Genomic DNA, 17978 nt, shown 5'->3' with positions numbered 1-17978 from the left:
GAATGGGGTCTACCCAGGAGGGTGAGGTCTAGCTGGAGGAATGGGGTTTACCCAGGAGGGTGAGGTCTAGCTGAGGGGATGGGATCTACCCAGAGGGGTGAGGTCTAACTGGGGGAATGGGGTCTACCCAGAAGATGAGGTCTAGCTGGGGAGAAGGGTCTACCCAGCAGGGTGAGTTCTGGTTGGGGAGATGGGTCTACCCAAGAGGATGAGATCTAGCTGGGGTGATGGGATCTGTTCAGGAGGATGAGATCTAGCTGGGGGGATGGGGTCTACTCCGGAGGGTGAGTTCTAGTTGGGGAGATGGGTTTACCCAGAGGGTGAGGTCTAGCTGTGGGGAGAAGGCCTATCCAGGAAGGTAAGGTCTCTCCATAGGGTGTTTTGGGAGATCTGGAGCTTGGAGGCCCTGTGATCACAGTCTACATGTGTGACTTGGACCCACACTTGGCAGAGACCAAGGTGAAAACAAGAGAGGACTGATGGACTCTGAGGAAAGGATGCGTGGTGGGAGCAGGGTCAAAAGCGAGAGGCCAGAGAGTGTGAGGAAGTGGGAGGATCTGAGGAGGTGGGATCCCAGAGTGGGACCTGGGGAGCTGGAGTGCTGGCAATGCTTCTCACGCTGGAGAGGCCAATCCTAGGGCTCGGTTAGACTAAGTGCATTTAACTGGGGCAGTAGTTTTACACATGTATTTCAGGAGGAGATGATTTTATCATAAACACATTCCATTGATTCATGTGAAATCATTTTAAAAAATTAAGGTCAAAGTTTTTCTCCTGGCTGCTTTAGGCTGCATGCCCAGGACTCCTGTCCCTGTGGTGAGGGGATTTGGGTGGAAGAGCTTGAGAAGTTCTGCTTCGGAATCCTCTCCTTTTTAAACAAAGAGGGATGCTCCAAGCCTGGCATGGAAAGGTACACCTCTCGGTGGAAGCAGGTGGCCAGGCTTTGATCCCTTAAGGATTGGAATCTTATGAAATTGCCAACATTGAAGCATGTTTGACTTGTGTAAATAGCTTCTTCCTGTGATTCAATCTAAATTGTAGACTCCAGGCCTCATAGCCACCTCCACCATGTGGCCTCCAGGGGGCGCCACTCTGCCTCCTAAATCCCCAAGGGCAAAGTCCACTTCTTGGCTTCTGGAAGCACCGCGAGCGAAGTCATTGGTGGAATAAAGAAGACTGCTGTATTTAAAAGGGAAATAAGCATAGAAAGAAACATGAATCCAATTAGAAGAGTTCCTTGTCCCCTAACATATGGTCCCCAGACCAGCAGCATCAGCACCCCCTGGGAGCTTGTATAATTCCCGGACAACAACCAAGATCTGCTGAACCAGAATCCACATCTTAGCAGGACTGCCCAGGCTCTCCTGTGTCTGTGCGCATAGGAGAGGCACCAGTCTAGCCAGCAAGAGTCCGCTTATTTGTCACCTGCCTTTCCAACCCCAGCAATCTGGGCCTTGCCTAATACTTCTCCTGGGGACACACTCTTAGACCCTCCATTCTTCAAAATCAACGTAAGGTCCGGCCCCCGCAGGAACGTGTTCGTAAGGAGCCAACTCTTCTTTCAGAAGTGTATTCGTTATCTTTGCTGTGTAAATAAGTGACCCTAAAACCTAGAAGTTTAAAACAATAAGCATTTATTTTTGCCATATGCTGTTGGTTAGAAGCAAGTCACTAATCCTGTCCAGGCTTAAAGGGAAGGGAATCACACCAGGGCCAGAATACCAGGAAGCAGGGATCCCTGGGGATCATGTTCCAGGCGACCTACTGCAGGGAGTAATCTCCAATCTAAGGGGCACGCCTCAACAGGGCAGCCACATCAGAAGACAAGAAAACAACCTCCAGAGTCAAATGGTAAGGATGACATGCATTCAGCAACAGGATGCTTGAATAAGCCTTTCAACCGTGGCTTGCAGAATGGCTACATTAGCATCACTTGGGAAACATTTAAAAAATACCAGTGCCCAGGCCCTACGCAAGACCAATTAGATCACAATCTTCAGGTGTGGGTTTTTTCTAATTTTTAAATTCCCCAGATAATTCTATTGCATAACTGAGGTTAAGAACTATGGCTTCAGGCCAGGTGCAGTGGCTCACACCTTTAATCCCAGCACTTTGGGAGGCCGAGGCGGGCAGATCACCTGAGGTCAGGAGTTTCAGACCAGCCTGGCCAACATGGTGAAACCCCATCTCTATTAAAAATGCCAAAACATTTAGCTGGGCCTGGTGGCGCACCTGTAATCCCAGCTACTTGGGAGGCTGAGGCAAGAGAATCACTTGAACTCGTGAGGCAGAGCTTGCAGTGAGCTGAGATTGCACCACTGCACTCCAGCCTGGGCAACAGGACAAGACTCCGTCTCAAAAAAAAAAAAAAAAGAAAAAGAAAACCCGGAACTATGGCTTCATATGAAAATTTTCAAATGCTACAATACTCCAGTGAAGTAGTGGTAAAGATTACTAGCGCAAAAGAAGACGTGAGGCTCAGCAGCTTGGACTTCTGCTGGGGAATCTGTGGACTGGAAAAGTGAGCCTTAAAGAGTGTTGGGACCATCTCAGAGGTGAGGCAATAAGGCTGACAAAAGATTTGTGACTTTTTATGATTGTCTACCTTAGCAAAAGTCCCATCAAGTCATGATGCTGGAAAATACATCCAAGAGTTAGGAATACAGACAGGAAAGGAGGAAAGATGGCGGGAGGAAGAAGAAAGGAAATAAAAGAAAACAATATGAAGCCAATCTGAAAAGGCTTCATGATGTATGATTTCAACTACATGGCATTCCGAAGAAGGCAAAGCTATCGAGGCAGTAAAAAGATCAGTTGTTGCCAGGAGTTAGAGTGCAGGGAGGGACAAATAGGTGGAGCACAGAGGATGTTTAGGGCAGTGAGACTACTCTGTATGATCCTGCAGTGGTGGATAATGTCATTATTCATTTGTTCAAGCCCATGGAATGTACACCACCAACAGTGAACCCTAACGTAAACTATGGACTTTGGATGATGATGATGTGTCAGTAGAGGGTCATTGATTATAACAAAGGCACCATTTGAGTGGGGACATTGCTAATGGGAGAAGCTGTGCATGCATGGGGGCAGGGGGCATGTGACATATCTCTGTACCTTCCTCCTAATTTCGCTGTGAACCTAAAAGTGTTCTTAAAAAATAGTCTTTTTTCTAAAGAGACAGGGTCTTGCTCTGTTGCTCAGGCTAGAGTTCAGTAGCACAATCATAGCTCACTGTGGTCTCAACCTCCCAGGTTCAAGTGATCCTCCTGCCTTTGCCTCCAGAGTAGCTAGGACTACAGGCACACACCACCATGCCTAGCTAATTTAAATTTTTTTGTACAGACAGAGTCTCACTATGTTGCCCAGGCTGGTCTCAAACTCAAAATCTATCCTCCCACTTTGGCCTCCCAAAGTGCTGGGATTACCGGTATGAGCCACTATGCTTAGCCTTTATTTTTTTAAGTAAATTTTTTTTTAAGAGACAAAAAGAAAAGAAACCTATCTGTTGTTAAAACTTGTCCTCAACTCCAGCTGATGACTTCAAAGAAATGGAAACAGAAAATGAAGAAGACTCAACTAATAAAAGTGCCTCATAATCTTCTACTCTCCAGTCTGTAGAGACACAGAAGGTGAGAACCGGAGAGACCTTGGAGGTCACCTCACCAATGCCTTTGTTTTGTGGTTGAGGAAATCGAGACGTGAGGTCACTGGGAGGTAATGGCCTTGCTGGCATGAGAACTCACATCTTCAAACCTGAACCCAGTGCTCTACTCGAAGACTTTCCACATACAGAGCATCTCTGTCAATGGGGGTATGCTGGGCTCTTTCCTGCACACCAGTGTGTGAGAATGAGGCATATTGAAGAGTTGGTCAAGGGAGATAACAGGCACCCTCTTACGGGAACACCATGGCCTTTCACATAAATGTTTCAATGAGGGCTGGTTCACAGGAGGTTGGTGGTACATGACCAGTACTGCAGCAGTTAATCTACTCTGTCTCATGGGAACAAGTCAGTAGGTTGATCGCAGTCGCTGAGTCTAACACGCTCCCAGCTTGAGCTGCACTCGCTCTGTAAACAGCCCCTGACGGTAGCAGCTTTACCCACAACAATAAAACGACTCCATCTTCAGGCAAGTCCAACCTTTACCTCTCCTCCCTATCCCTCGCCTGCCTGATTTTAGCCACTGTTCTCATTCCCAGGGACCGGGTTGCTCCCAACTCGTTGCCATGGCCACGGGCCTCACCCAAAGCATACCAACGCTGTAGTGCTCACAGATCTTGGCAGATGTCCAGGCAGATGCAGAGCAGTTGGGGTGAAGAACGTTCTCCTCTGAAAGCTGCGCCAAGGCTGTTCAATTGCGCTCTCTCCGCTGTCGGCTTGAGTCTTATAGAGCTGTCCATTTGGCTGCCTGGCTGTGAATGAGCCATGGTTGTTAATTTCTTTCCCCTGCACCAGCTTCTTGGGAGCCTCTAACCCAAAACTTAAACAAAGAGCTAAATCAGGCTGTTCCCAGAGCTCGGGACCCTGGCTGTTTACCAAACACTGAAAATGTTACCAGTTGCCACCAGTCCCAAATCCCTAATCTCTTCTAAAAGTCGTGAGGAATGTTGTCCCAAGAGGTCCAGGCCTGGCCCATCTGTGATACTCTTGGGTGTCTGTTTCAACATCCCAGTCCTGTGAGTTGAAATATCTTTTCCAGAGAGAAAGAAATGAAAGACGGGGGTGGAGAGGGAGGTGAAGGAGCACATGGCAAGAGAATAGAGATGGAATCCCTTCAAAAACAAACAAAGAGGAGCCGTCCGTGTGCAGCGTGTTCATCCTTGGATGATTTATGTTGGCCCAGTGCTCAAGTTCATGGCAATTACAAAAAAGGAGGGAGTGTCAGAAGGAATCTTCCATGAATACCAATAGTACCAGCCAACATCTGTCCCTTGGAGTGGGCGATCTGCTCCAGCCTGTTCAGGACTCTACTTAGAATTCTCAAATGGGACAGTATACACAGAAGCGCTTTGTAGGTTAGAAAGCAGCGCATACTGGTAGAATGTTGTTTTCATCAGGCATTCCCTTCACTACTACACTGGCGCTCACGAAGTGAGTAAGTCCCTCGGCCCCCCCCCAGGGTATGTGCCCACACTCCCATAGAACCTACCCGGTAGGGAGGGAGCTCACAGACCCTGTCGCACATGAGAAGGGATTGGGATGGGGGTGGGCAGGAGCCACTTCTGCTGATGAGAACACAGCAGTTCCAACCTCCCTGAAACCGGCCCTCGAGCCCCCTTCCCAGTTGCATTTTTGCATTGATCTCCTGCTCAGAGATACTTCGCCTGCAGTTGCCACATCTTTGCTATGGAGTTGCTTTAAAAAAGAATATAATATTTAGATTTAGCTGCCTGGAAGAGGAAGGTGTTTCATTCTTCTTTAAAGTTAGTCTGGAAAATGACCACTTTTTAGTGGGGGAGAATATACTCTTCAATTAATAACATAAAAATGAAGCTGGGTGCAGTGGCTCACACCTGTAGTTCCAGCACTTTGGAAGGCTGAAGTGGGAGACTGCTTGAGCCCAGGAGTTCAAGACCAGCCTAAGCATCATAAGGAGACCTCAGCTCTACAAAAAAAAAACCTTAAAAAATTTTAAAATAAATAAAACCATCACTACCACTAACTTTTAACAACACACTCTAAGAGCAAGGGAAAAAAAAAATCCTGCTTATTAATGCTGAAAATGCACATTTTCCAAGGAATGGTAGCCATCATATTCCCAGTATGAGACAGAACAATTGAACCAGATCCTACACAGCTTGCCTCAAACCCCTGGCAAGAGTTGCCACAAATCCTGAACTTCCCTTCACGTTGTCTTTCCATAATTCCTTCCCCTCCCAGCACCCACATCAGTCTGATTTCTAATATTTAGACCACCAGAAGCTGGGCAGAGCCCACCCAGGAAGAATTCTAAAACGTGATTAACAAATACAGCCTGAAATGGCTTCAGAAGTTGCTGACACTCTGTTGAGACACAGTGTCTTTTGAAAGACAAGGACAGTTGAAAACTTCTTGCACCACTGAAGGCTGGTGCCCTCGTGCACGTTAACAGTTTCTCCCTCCACCACAGTTTGCTATCTCTCCATCGCTGGCATTCCGACGGCCTCACCCATCTCCCCGAGGGACAGCTGCTCCCAGATCCGCCCTGCAGCTGAGCTGCAAGATGAGCAGAATTTTCCCTGTGAACAGGAGACAAGGCTAAAGCTGCATGTGTGTCAATCATGAAAGCCCAAATCAGGAAACAGATTAGGACTCTAAGGGAGCTCTGCTGACCGAAGACGATCTCCCCAGGAGAACCGGCACCGAGGGCCCAGTCCCCGCCCGGCCATTTTCCAAATAGATAAAGGGAAACTCACATTTCTTTTTTTTAAACTGAGTTTCAAGTCTTTGGAAAGCTTCAGACAGCTGCTGACTTCTGGAGACATTTAAAAAAAAATTAAAAGCATATTAGGATGTGATGTGGGACAGCAGATTTGGAGTTCAAAGGGTGTCAGTTCAGATGTGGTGAACAGCCACCGGTGAGCGAGCTGTGTAACCCTGAGAGCCTTCAGCTCTGGAGCATGTAATAGCTTCCCCTGCAGGCTTGTTGGGAGGTTTACAGGAAGGAGCACCCGTGACAGGCAAGGCAGCATCTGCTATGCAGGAGGTGCTCCACAAACCTGCTCTGAATGAGTGGATGTATTTTCCATGTCCGTGACACAGTAGTCACTCAGTAAGTGTAGATTTTGTCCCTTTCTTTTCCCAGATGAGCAGACACCATAGAGTTGGTTTCTGTACTTCAACCTCTCAATCAAGCCAAAAACACAGCTTCTTAGAGGGACCAGGCCATCTCTGCAAGGTATCGAGGGGGCATCTGCAAAGAGTTTCCATCCCGGCTGCTGTCACTAGCTAGGTGTGCAGCTCTGCACGCAGTCACCTAGTCCCTTTTCCCTCATTCCAAGCCTCATTTTCTCATGGTGAAAATGAAAGAGCTGGACTAGATTCATAGCTGTCAACAATGCTCTATCATCCAGCCCTTTGTTTACAAGAAATCTGGTACAGCCACACTATTAAATAAAATATCTCAAGAAAAGGGGCCAAGGCCTAGGCCTAAGTCAGCTCAGCTCTCCAGCCCACCTGCTTTTAGAGGTTGAACAGAAGGCACCCCCCGACCCCCACACAGGAGCCCCTAGGGTTCCTTGGAGCACAGTTAGAGAACCATAAGACCAGGTTGTCTTTAAATCTCCTTCCAGACCTGACCCTCCATGATTCCAGGTATTTACAGAGTAACTGCAGCGCATTATTGAACCTGACCAAATTAACTCAAGCCTGATTTGTAACACATATCAGAAAGAATACAGCCAGGGTCTCTTCTTCGTCCCCAGCTCCTCAGCCCTGCTGCCTGGGCAAAAGTCACTCAGCAGGAAGTCCTTTTTGACTGGTTTCAGCTCGAAACCCTACAGCCTCAGGGACAAGGGGAAGTAATATAAAAAAAAATACCTGCAATCTTATCCTGAAGAGAGTGTCCCGTGAACAGAAAGCAATTAAAGGAGACTATAGAAATAAGACCTGCAATAAATTAGTATGAACAATAGGTGTGGGAAATGGGGAAAGGGCATTGGGCAGGAAACGCCTAATCTCAGGTTGGCATGACCTTGGGCAAGGTGCCAGTGTCTCAATGACCTTGATGGTAGGGCTGAACCAGGTCACCTCTGTGAGAATTCTCTAACCATAAACTTCTGTGACTCTAAGTATTCATGGCCAGGCACGGTGGCTCATGCCTGTAATCCCAACACTTTGGGAGACTGAAGCAGGCAGATCACCTGAGGTCAGGAGTTCGAGATCAGCTTGGCCAACACGATGAAACCCCTTCTCCACTGAAAATATAAAAATTAGCTGGGCACCATACTGTGTGCCTGTAATCCCAGCTACTCAGGAGGCTGAGGCAGGAAATTCGCTTGGGAACCCAGAAGGTAAAGCTTGTAGTGAGCCAAGATCACGCCACTGCACTTCAGTCTGTGCAACAGAGTGAGACTCTGTCTCCAAAAAAAAAAAGAAAAGACTTGTAAGTACTTAAGAATGTTGATAATGATGTTGTCAAGTTGTCAGAATTGGCATTTTCCAGCTACTTATGTTTATTACTCCTAGATATTCCTCAACCGTGACATCAGCAACCATCTTAGGCCATTGGCAGGGAGTGAGCTGACTACTCCCCAGGGTCTCAGGTAAGGAAAAGATAATGGTTTTCAGTTTGTAAGGTCAGCGTGAACAATATCTCCCAGAGGCCTCTGTACTATGATTACAGCCACCTTGGCATAAATGAGCACTTATCAAATCCACGAGAGGCAAACAGACATCTGCAGGCTGGCAGAACTGTCTGCAAGGATTTGCTTGACACAGATCTCTGGCTGGGCTCATGGTATCAGAGGTCCCCAGGTTTATTAATTGTTTTTAACGATCATTTTTTTCACCACCTAAACAGAAGGACCCTTTAGCTGAAAGCAAGAGGAACTAACACAGAGAGGCAGTGAGACTCAAATGGCTCAATTAAGCCTGGGTGTGACTGGGCTAATGCTTTTTCAGGTCACAGGTCACTCTTACAAGGTAATCCATTTGCCTAAAGAGGCAGTGCTTGTAAACGCAGCATCTTGAAGGAAGGGAACTGTTGTGGCTAGGTGATTGGGTGGAATGGCATTTCCTCTGGAATCTGATTGAAGAGCTTGATTTCCAGCTTGGTCTCCTGGTCTTCTTTAGCTTTTGACTTCCAAAGTCTTATTAGAACCAGCTAGGTGGCCCCTAGAATTATGTATCCACCTTTGTCAAAAGCAGGCTATGGAGATGGAGCCTGGTAAGGAAAATAAAGGTAAAGTAGTATGGCCTTCACTCATTATGGACAAGATGTCCTCTGTGTACATGAGAAAGCTTTCACCTGCAAGTAACAGACACTCAGCTCAAACCACCTTTAAAAAGAAGGATATTCTAATCTCAGATAACAAGTTCAGCAAGTTCCAAGGAAATGAAAACCAGTGGCTCAGCGTTGTTATCATAAATTCCTTCCAGCTCTTGGCTCTACCATCCTCAGAGAATTGGTTTTGGCCTTAGGCAGCTCATCTCATGTTTCAAGACCCCTCAGCCCTCCTGGTTTCACATCCAGATGGGCAGAGTCTACTTCATGGTGGCCAACCTGTCACGCTGCACAGGGCCTTGTGTCTAGAAGGACCCACACTTGGCTTAGTGCTCTGCCATCACCATCTTAACATTCTTAATCTTACCTGTGAACTTGTGTTTTATGAGTGAAGTCCTGTGGGACAGTAGAGATGCATGTGAGCAGAGGGGAGCTATGCAGTGCACATGTCCTCCTTCCCTGCTGTCCCACGCACAGGTCATGTTGGGGATCCCCATGAGCACAGAATTCCAAGGACCCATGATGCATGGGAATCAGCGAGACTCAAAGCCAGCACAGTAAGCATGGTAAGCCGACAGCCAAGTAAGTACGTGGCAGCGCTGACAGCCCCAGAAGCCATGCTTTGTGTCCAAATCAGAACTTGCTCTGAACACAGAAAGAAAACAGCAGGACTCTAAGAAAACACAGGAGATCAAGCAACCCTACTCTATTCTTTCAAACACGTGTTACTTCTCTGTGTTAGACGACTACTTACACTGAAAATGATGACATGGGTTGGGTATGGTGGCTCATACTTATAGTCCCAGCACTTTGGGAGGCCAAGGCGGGCAGATCAACTAAGGTCAGGAGTTCAAGACCAGCCTGGCCAACGTGATGAAACTCCGTCTGTACCAAAAAATACAAAAGTTAGCTGGGCGTGGTGGTGCGCGCCTGTAATCCCAGCCACTCAGGAGCTGAGGCAAGAGAATCACTTGAACTCAGGCGGAGGAGGTCACAGTGAGCCAAGATCACGCCACTGCACTCCAACCTTGACAACAAGAGCAAAACTCCGTCTCAAAAAAAAAAGAAAGAAAGAAAAGAAAATGATGACACAGAAGGAAAGACATAAGTGGTTAGCTAATACACCTTAGTGAACTCTTTCAGAAGAAAAATCAGCACAGTTCCAGCCTATAACTCCAAAAGCCTCAATTTCATGCCTTGTTCCTGTCCCTTGCTTTTTGTCCCCTCTTCTTTCATCGACAGAGCAGAAGGGCAACCGCCTCAAGTGTATGCAGTCATTTATTGCCCTGGAAATGTACATCCAGAACAGAATATCACCTTCCTGGCAGCCGTCCCATTCAGCCTCTGCATGAAGACCCTGTTTCTTTCCCTAAGCTGTCCCAAGACCTGAGCCTCCTCAGTTTGGTGCATGCTTCACTATGGCATCAACTCTCCAACTTCTTCTATGCCCTCCAAGACCATAGTGATAAGAAAACAAAGATCACCCACCCGCAAGCTGGGAGGATCCTTTTTTCTCTCTACAGCCTTTTATACGTTTAACTTGCTTACCATATAATATGGATAACCTATGAAAAAGATTTCACATGTATACATTTTTAAATCACTTACTCTACTTGTTTGTGAAGACAAAAATAAATTTTAAAAATGCCACAGACTTCTTCCTGCAAGTTAAAGAAAAAAATTCAGCTTCCTGTATAAGAAGAAATATCATAAGTCACATGTGTAGCCCAAGCTATTTGGGAAATTGTGGCGGGAGGATCACTTGAGCCCAGGAGTTCGAGGCCGCAGTGAGCTATAATGGTGCCGCTGCACTCCAATCTGGGCAACAGAGGAAGGCATCATCTCTAAAAAAAAAATTAAAATTAAAATAAATTTAAAGATTAAAAAATATATTTAAAAGAAGTATCACAAGTGAACTATAATTCATCCCAAAAGAGAATATGGATGTTTTCAAAGAGCAACATCAAAATGTCCAAGGCTAGTCACCATTTCTTTCTTGAGAACATTCATAAGCTACTGCTCATCCCCGGACTCCATTTTAAAAACAGATGCCACAGAATTCCTCTCTGCTCAGCCCATTCTCACATCACCAGTCCCCAGGCACGGACCTCACCCCTGGCCAGCCTTCTGTCATGCCAGGCCTCCTCCTCCCTCAAGCCCATGCAGAAGAGGGGAAGTGGGTCACATGGGGAGCCCGTGCTCTGAGTGGACGTACCCTGCAGGCGGCAGTGGAAGGGCAGAGGTGGAGTGGTTTCTTCTTCCTTATTCCTTTATATTCTGTTAAGCTTCAGCAACTCTCTCAACTGACTCATGCATAGACTTGTTCTAGAAGAAACTCTGTTACAGGCAGCAAAAGTCTGAAGATGCTTTAGTTCCACCCCCGGAGGAGAGTGACAGTCCCACACACCCAGCCAGGTAGCATTAGAACCAGAGCTAGAACCCAGAGCTATTTCCCAGCCAAGTTCTCTTTCATCAGCAATATCTGATTTCCCAGAATCATCCTTCATGGTGTGCTCTGGACCAATTTTGTGTCCAAAAACTAGACAAAAAGATAACTGTTCCATTTCTATTTCTACACTACAGCTCATACAATTTAAAGGCAGGACACTGCTGTGAGAACCATCCTCCATCACTAAAGCAAACTGGTTGAGCTCTTTTTATTTATTAAATAAGATTGGAAAGGGTTACTGTCTTGATTAGCATTTCTAAGCCTTGACACTACTGCTATTTTTGGTGGGATCACTCTTTGATGTGGGGACCATCCTGTGCACTGCAGGATGTGTAGCAGCATCCTGGCCTCCACCCACGAGGCACTGGTAGCATCTCCTCCCTTCCACTTGAGACAATCAAAAGTGTCTCCTTTCGAAATTGCCGATTGTCCCCTGAGGGGCAAGACGCCCTTGGTTAAGAATCACTGACCTAGGGGAAACACGATTATTTGGTTGTCATTGAAAACACTCATCAAGAGAAAGATTGTTCACATTAGGGCTTTATAGACAAATAAACTGGAAAACTGTGAATCCAAGGCATTCTTCCTCAACAACCAGTGCCCAGCATAGCCTGAAAGGGGTCCTGGAGAGATAGGTGGGGGCCTCAGTAAACCCCTGAGGCATGGCAGTTCATGTGTATTGTTGACCTTTCCAGGTGAAGGCAAAAGGATATTTGAGTCAGGGTTGAAAAGCATACTGATAAAAGCAGAACGTGGCCGGGCACACTGGCTTATGCCTCTAATCCCAGCACTTTGGGAGGCTGAGACGGGTGGATCACCTGAGGTCAGGAGTTTGAGACCAGCCTGGCCAACATGGTGAAACCCCATCTCTACTGAAAACACACACAAAAAAAACTAGCCGGGCATGGTGGTGTGTGCCTGCAATCCCAGCTACTCGGGAGGCTGAGATAGGAAAGTCACTTGAACCTGGGAGGTGGAGGTTGCAGTTAGCCAAGATCACACCACTGCACTCCAGCCTGGGCAACAGAGTGAGACTCTGTCCAAAACAAAAAGCAGAACATAAGTTGATGACTATGAGATGAATAGTGGGGCATGGAGAGAAGCCAGAATGGTGTTGGGGTCCTTAGAGAAAGCCTGGCATTGTCTATTTGAATAATTGCTTGCAAGCCTTGGACTAGCTGGTACCCATTGAGCCTCTTTACTGAGAGGATGGGAGTATCACAGGAATTAGACATGGACACTAGGAGTGCTTTGTGAAGGACACCTTGAATTATAAGTTGAAGATCTTGGAGAATTCTTGTCTTTAGGATATTACAGTAATGTTGAGAGTGGCATGGAAGGTTCTATTTCTACTTTGAGAGGTTCAGCCTCCTTAATTTGGCCTGTGTCAGTGAAGTGACCAGCTCAGAGGCAGTCGGGTATTTTAGTTAGCATAGTTTGTACTTGAGGTTTTAAAGGGGGATCAGGGATTTTGACAGAAGCAAGAAAAGTGTGATGGTCAATGAGAGCCATGAAAAGGCAAAGAATGCAAGGCTGGGACCCAAGGCCCTCAAGGGTGAGGCCTTCAGGGGAGCAAAACTACTGACAGTCCAGTTGGAAAGTAACTCTCTTTCCAGAAGGTTTACTGGGTAGTGGAACTAAGAAGCTGTGCTGGGTGGGGAGGGTCCTAATAAGACAGAATAAGGCTCTGACAAAAGCAGCATGTGGATGCTCATCAAGTCCCACCACAGGCATGACTTGTGTGCTCTTAGGGAGAGTGGTAAGAGGTGTTCATGGTGAGATGTGTTGCTCTGGGTCCATTAGGAAGGGAGTGGAGTGCCCACTGATGTGGAAGATTCTCTCCTCTTATGAGTTAGTGCGGACACAAAGGGGAACACCCTTCCAAGAAAGTCATTAAAAGATGAATTTTTAAGCTCTTGCTCTCTTTTGTGTTTTAAAGCCAGGCAATCCCAAGCCGAGCATTGTTTTTATTTATATCTGCACGTGTACCTAACAAGTTGGGGTTTGGAATGAGCAGATTGGCCTGGTTTGCTTCCTCCTGGTCAGTGAAGTTGTGCAGCCATCAGTTTGCACTGTGTTGATTTGGCCTCTTCTCTCATGGAGTCTTCAGAATGTTGGGCTAGTGTACACTTTCAGAGAGAGAAGCGTTCTGCCTACTTACGTTGTGTTTTGGGGTAATATCTCTGATTTCTGATCAGAAGCCATTAACATAATTATAATAAAAGCAAAAGTGGCTCAGTCATCAAATATAAGATGAGATCATATATTTTGTTAAGCTTTAGCAACTGTCTCAACGGACTCTCTCAAAATGTCATCCTTTCTAACATTTTCTAATCTATGTCTATAGTGAGAGGCAAATTCATCTCTGTGTTGTCTGCCATCTTTTATATTTGACCAGGTTTTGAGGAGAGACAGTGGGAATGGATTCTAAAGCCTCTCCCCTATAGTTTTGGCCTGCATCCGGGTGTTCTGATTTCTTTGAAAGTCCTCATGAAGAGTGACCCATCTGGCTTTTTCAAAACATAAAGTGGCATCTCTGGTACCCATTAACAGCTGCAAAAATTGATACGGTTCAGGGAACCCAGAAGAATATACCCCAAGGACCAGACGGACGGATTACTAAACTCTTCCCTATTCTCATTGTCTGAAAAGCCCTTAACAATTGCATGTGGACCTGAGTGAGTCCTTATTCAGTTGGGCCCTCGGGTCATGGGCCTTCCATTATACCGGGGAAGCATCAACAAATCGGGATGACGTAGGGAAGTGGGAGCAGGGAAGATTGGGGAGCAGGGGCTAGAGGAGGAAAACAGAAGTCCCTCAGACTAAGGAGGAATACTGGGTGGAGGGGGAAAGCATCAGGGCAGGGCCCATAGAGGGGTGGGGGGAAGAAGTGTTGAGAGGTTTCATTAAGGGTGGAGAAGGAGTGGGAGGAGAGGTTGGTAGTAAGAGAGATGTGCTTAAGGGACTGCTCAGTTTGAAGTAGATTGGAGACATTTTCTCATGTTTCAGCGTCCTCATACCAAGCAAAATAAGCTGGCCTTTGAAGAGAAGAGATCTTCAGTGGGGCTGTAGATGGACACGATTAGGGAGATTCCAGGTGCCTCAGAGAGGTCACTGCAGTTCCGACTTGTCCTCAGGGAAATCTTGCCATTTTGGGGGGATAATGAACTGAATTTTCATCACAGTGGAATACATATCATCGGAAGGGATTTTTAAAGGAGGCGGGGGAGAAGCGGATTGAGAATTTTCCGTAGTACGAAGGTTAAACAGAAACCAACTACAAAACAAAGCCCGAAGAGCACTCAAGCAAATATCAAAATCAAATCCTTACCATGCTGCCAAGGACCGATATCCGGAGCACGGGACCGGGAGCTGGACTCACAGTGGGATCTCCGATCAGTCACAGAAGGAGCTTGACGAGTTCAAGGGGTCTCACTCCCTGGGTGGAGAAGACAGGGCTCCAGATGGGTTTCCCCTCTGTCCTGGCAGCTGGTTTTGTCTAGACTTTCAAAGGGAGGGGTGAACCAGTTCCAAGTGGGGGTGATTTTACAGCTGGGATGTTCATGTCATCAGGAGGCATCTGTCAATCAGCTGGAATATCTAGCTCTGTTTCTAGCTTGTTTGGAGGAACAAATAGTTCAGCTAATCATTTAAGAAACAAAGAATGGTAATTTGGAGGGTCTCTGTGTGTCCTTATCACAGGAAACAAGGGGGTCACCCATGACTGTTACGGAAATCACAAGAACAAGTATACAGTATTTATGGACGGACCTACTGGTCTGCTAGTAGGGCTGCCATAACAAAGTACTGCACAGTGGAGGCTTAACCACAGAGATGCATCATCTCACCATGCTGGAGGCTGGAAGTCCCAGATCAACACATGGACAGGGCTGGTTTCTCCTCCGGCCTCTCTCCTCGGCCGTCTTCTCCCTGTTTTCCCACACGGTCTTTCCTCCATGTGTGTCTGTGTCCTCATCTCCTCTACTTAGGAGGACACCTGTCATGCTGGATTAGGGCCCACACTAGCGACTTCATTTTACCTTCATCACCTCTTTAAAGACCTCTCCAAATACGGTCACACTCTGAGTTACTGGGGGTTAGGACTCCAACATGTGCATTTTAGGAGGACACAACTCAGTCCGTGACAGTGGGTCTTCTCGAAGTCTTGTGGGGAAGCGTGGTTCTTTGCAGTAAGTCATTTCCTGGAACACAAAAGGATGGGAGACATCTGACATACAAGTGTGGGCAATTGCCTTTGGCCATCTTCCAGAGGCACAGGGCTCAGGTGCAGCCCTGCACTGTCATGGGGTCCCAAAAGAGGCCCCTTGGTTTGCTGTGCTCCACTCCAAGCTTCCATAAGCTGATGGGGGAGGGGTGGGAAAGAACTCGCAAGGGAACTGAGACCTACTGATAAAAGGAAGGAGAAGTAAAGAAAACGTCTAAGGGGCTGAGGGAGACAGGGGAAATGTGGTTTGAGGTTGACAAAGGGGAGGGAGAAGGAGAGAGCCACACAGCAGGAGGCTTGGCTCTAAGAGAGAGAGAGATTCTGAAGGGTCTCCAGGAGGCACAGAATGTGAGAGGCAGGTGAGTGAGGGAAGATTTCCCCACAAATCTTCGCCCTGTTAATCCACGTAGGCTCAGCCCCACAGGAGTTGTTTGGTGAGCACACATATTACTGTTCAAGACTGGAGTCTGATTTATGCACCTCTGTGTTCGGCCTCTGCGAAGAAAGGCCTGGGAGCAGGGTGCATGGAAGAGCCTGCTTCATTCTGGGTGCCCAGCCTCCAGCAGGGTACCCCTCCTGCCAGATGCATGGGCAGGCAGCTTGTCTCCTTCCTGGACTGTGAGGTCCCTGATGACAAAATGAATGCAGCTAGTTGGAATTCTGCTTACTCAACCTCTATTGAGTGAATGAGCAGTGAATGACCTGCTGCTGCCTTACTGCTCCCTCTGCACACAGCAGAGGCTTGGATGGAAGGAATTCCTGGGTCCCTCTGAAAATGTTCAGGCACTAGCACGTATGAATCAATCTAGACCTTTTTTTGCATCCGATTATGTTTTCAACTTGCATCACCTCTTGGGGGCACTGAAGTCGTAATTCTTCCATTCCCCATGTGTCCTAACCAGGCAGGAGCTGCGTGGCTGTCTAAACCCTTGTGGGTTTGTGATAAATGGGCGAGTGTTGAAAGAGAAAGGCAAACAAACTGCTTTCCCAAAGAAGTCGGGAGACGCCCTCGACAAGCCCTGGACAGAGCAGAGAATGGGCTCCGCCAGGAGCTGGGAAGAGCCTCGGGGAGGCTGCTGTGTCCAGGACTTCAGCCTTACTGCACCTACCCTACCAATCTGTGCCCTGAGGACCTGAACTTAGCCCTGCGTGTGGATATCTGTTGGAGAATGTGCTAAGCGCCCAGAGGAGAGACCAGGGAGACAAAGGCAGCAGGGCAGGATGGCAGAGGGGACACCTCCGCCATCCAGCCTCCTCTTTCCGTCTGATGCTTATGCATCTGGGTGCCACACACTTCCTGTGCTGCCCAAACCAGCGCCCAGAGGGAAGTAAGAGAACATGCACAACAGAGGCCTGGAAGTGGCCAGGGAAGGAGGAGAGGCCAAACGTGGCGCCTGAGTACTTTCTTTTTGGGAGGTGCTACGAGGCGTGCAAAAGCACACAGTAATGGCTCTCAGTAACTTCAGCAAGTGCCAGCGCTCAGCAGCCGCCCTTCCAAAGAGGGGTCGCTGGCAGCTGCAGCATCGGGCGGAGTTGCTGCATAGGATGCTTTTTCTAGTGCTGCTTGGCTTCACCGTTCTCCAACACAGATGAGTTGGAGGGTGGATGGCTTTAAGATCCATTTGTGTACCGTGAAAGCACATGGCCTGTCTTCCCAAGAGTTTTGCATTTCCAACTTTTTAACCCACAATAGAAAAGAGTCTAGAAAAACTAATGCAGTTAGAGCAGGTTTTCCTTGTGCCAGTGTCCTCGTATCCTCCCCCTGAAAATAACTCCCCAAGGAACCCCCTTTCCAGCAGAACGTGGTATTGTCTCTTAAAATAAAAACAAAAGCAGCAGAGCCAGAGATGGAGCAGAAAAAGTGAGATGTGACATTCCTTCTACATTTACCTCCTCAGGTCCTTTTCCAGGAGTAAATGACCATCGTGCACCCATGGGAAGAGTGCTGCATCCACGGAGGACCTGGGCCAACAGTGCTCTGAAATGGGTTTCATGAAAGCATCTGTGACTCATCCCTGTCCAAGAATGTTTTCATTAAGATTCAGCAGAAGCGATGTACCAGGTCAGCAAATACAACTGCAAAACTGGGGCCTGACCGCCTGGCCAACACAGCAAGACCCCGTCTCTACTAAAAATTAAAATTAAAATTAATTAGCTGGGTATGGTGGCTGTAGTCTCAGTTACTCAGGAGGCTAAGGTGGGAGGGTCACTTGAGTCCAGGAGGCCGGGGCTACAGTGTACGGTGATTGCAGCACTGCACTCCAGCCTGATGCCGTCTCAAAAACAAAACAAAAAAACCTGGGGCCTGAATGCAAAGTGAAACACTTGCTCCTGTTAATTGTAGCACTTGCATTACAGGCCAGGTGGCTCCTAGCATCCG

At 47.4% G+C, this 17978-nt stretch overlaps 2 long non-coding RNA genes across 2 annotated transcripts; one reads left to right on the top strand and one right to left on the bottom strand.

Moving 5' to 3' along the window:
• Positions 1-70: 70 nt before the first annotated feature.
• LOC111548628 lies at positions 71-15067 on the bottom strand. The gene is made up of 3 exons (XR_002733481.2): positions 14705-15067; positions 4256-4413; positions 71-1179 (listed from the first exon to the last, which is right to left on the bottom strand). It is a non-coding gene; the product is annotated as an uncharacterized LOC111548628 (long non-coding RNA).
• Positions 15068-15876: 809 nt separating this feature from the next.
• On the top strand, positions 15877-17765 carry LOC113225261. The gene is made up of 2 exons (XR_003309925.1): positions 15877-15957; positions 17497-17765. It is a non-coding gene; the product is annotated as an uncharacterized LOC113225261 (long non-coding RNA).
• The last annotated feature ends 213 nt before the right edge of the window (positions 17766-17978 follow it).

Source organism: Piliocolobus tephrosceles, chromosome 5, assembly GCF_002776525.5.
Source record: "Piliocolobus tephrosceles isolate RC106 chromosome 5, ASM277652v3, whole genome shotgun sequence".
Classification (NCBI taxonomy): domain Eukaryota; kingdom Metazoa; phylum Chordata; class Mammalia; order Primates; family Cercopithecidae; genus Piliocolobus; species Piliocolobus tephrosceles.
Note: the sequence above shows the minus strand (reverse complement) of the source record. Positions and strands in the feature narration are given on the sequence as shown.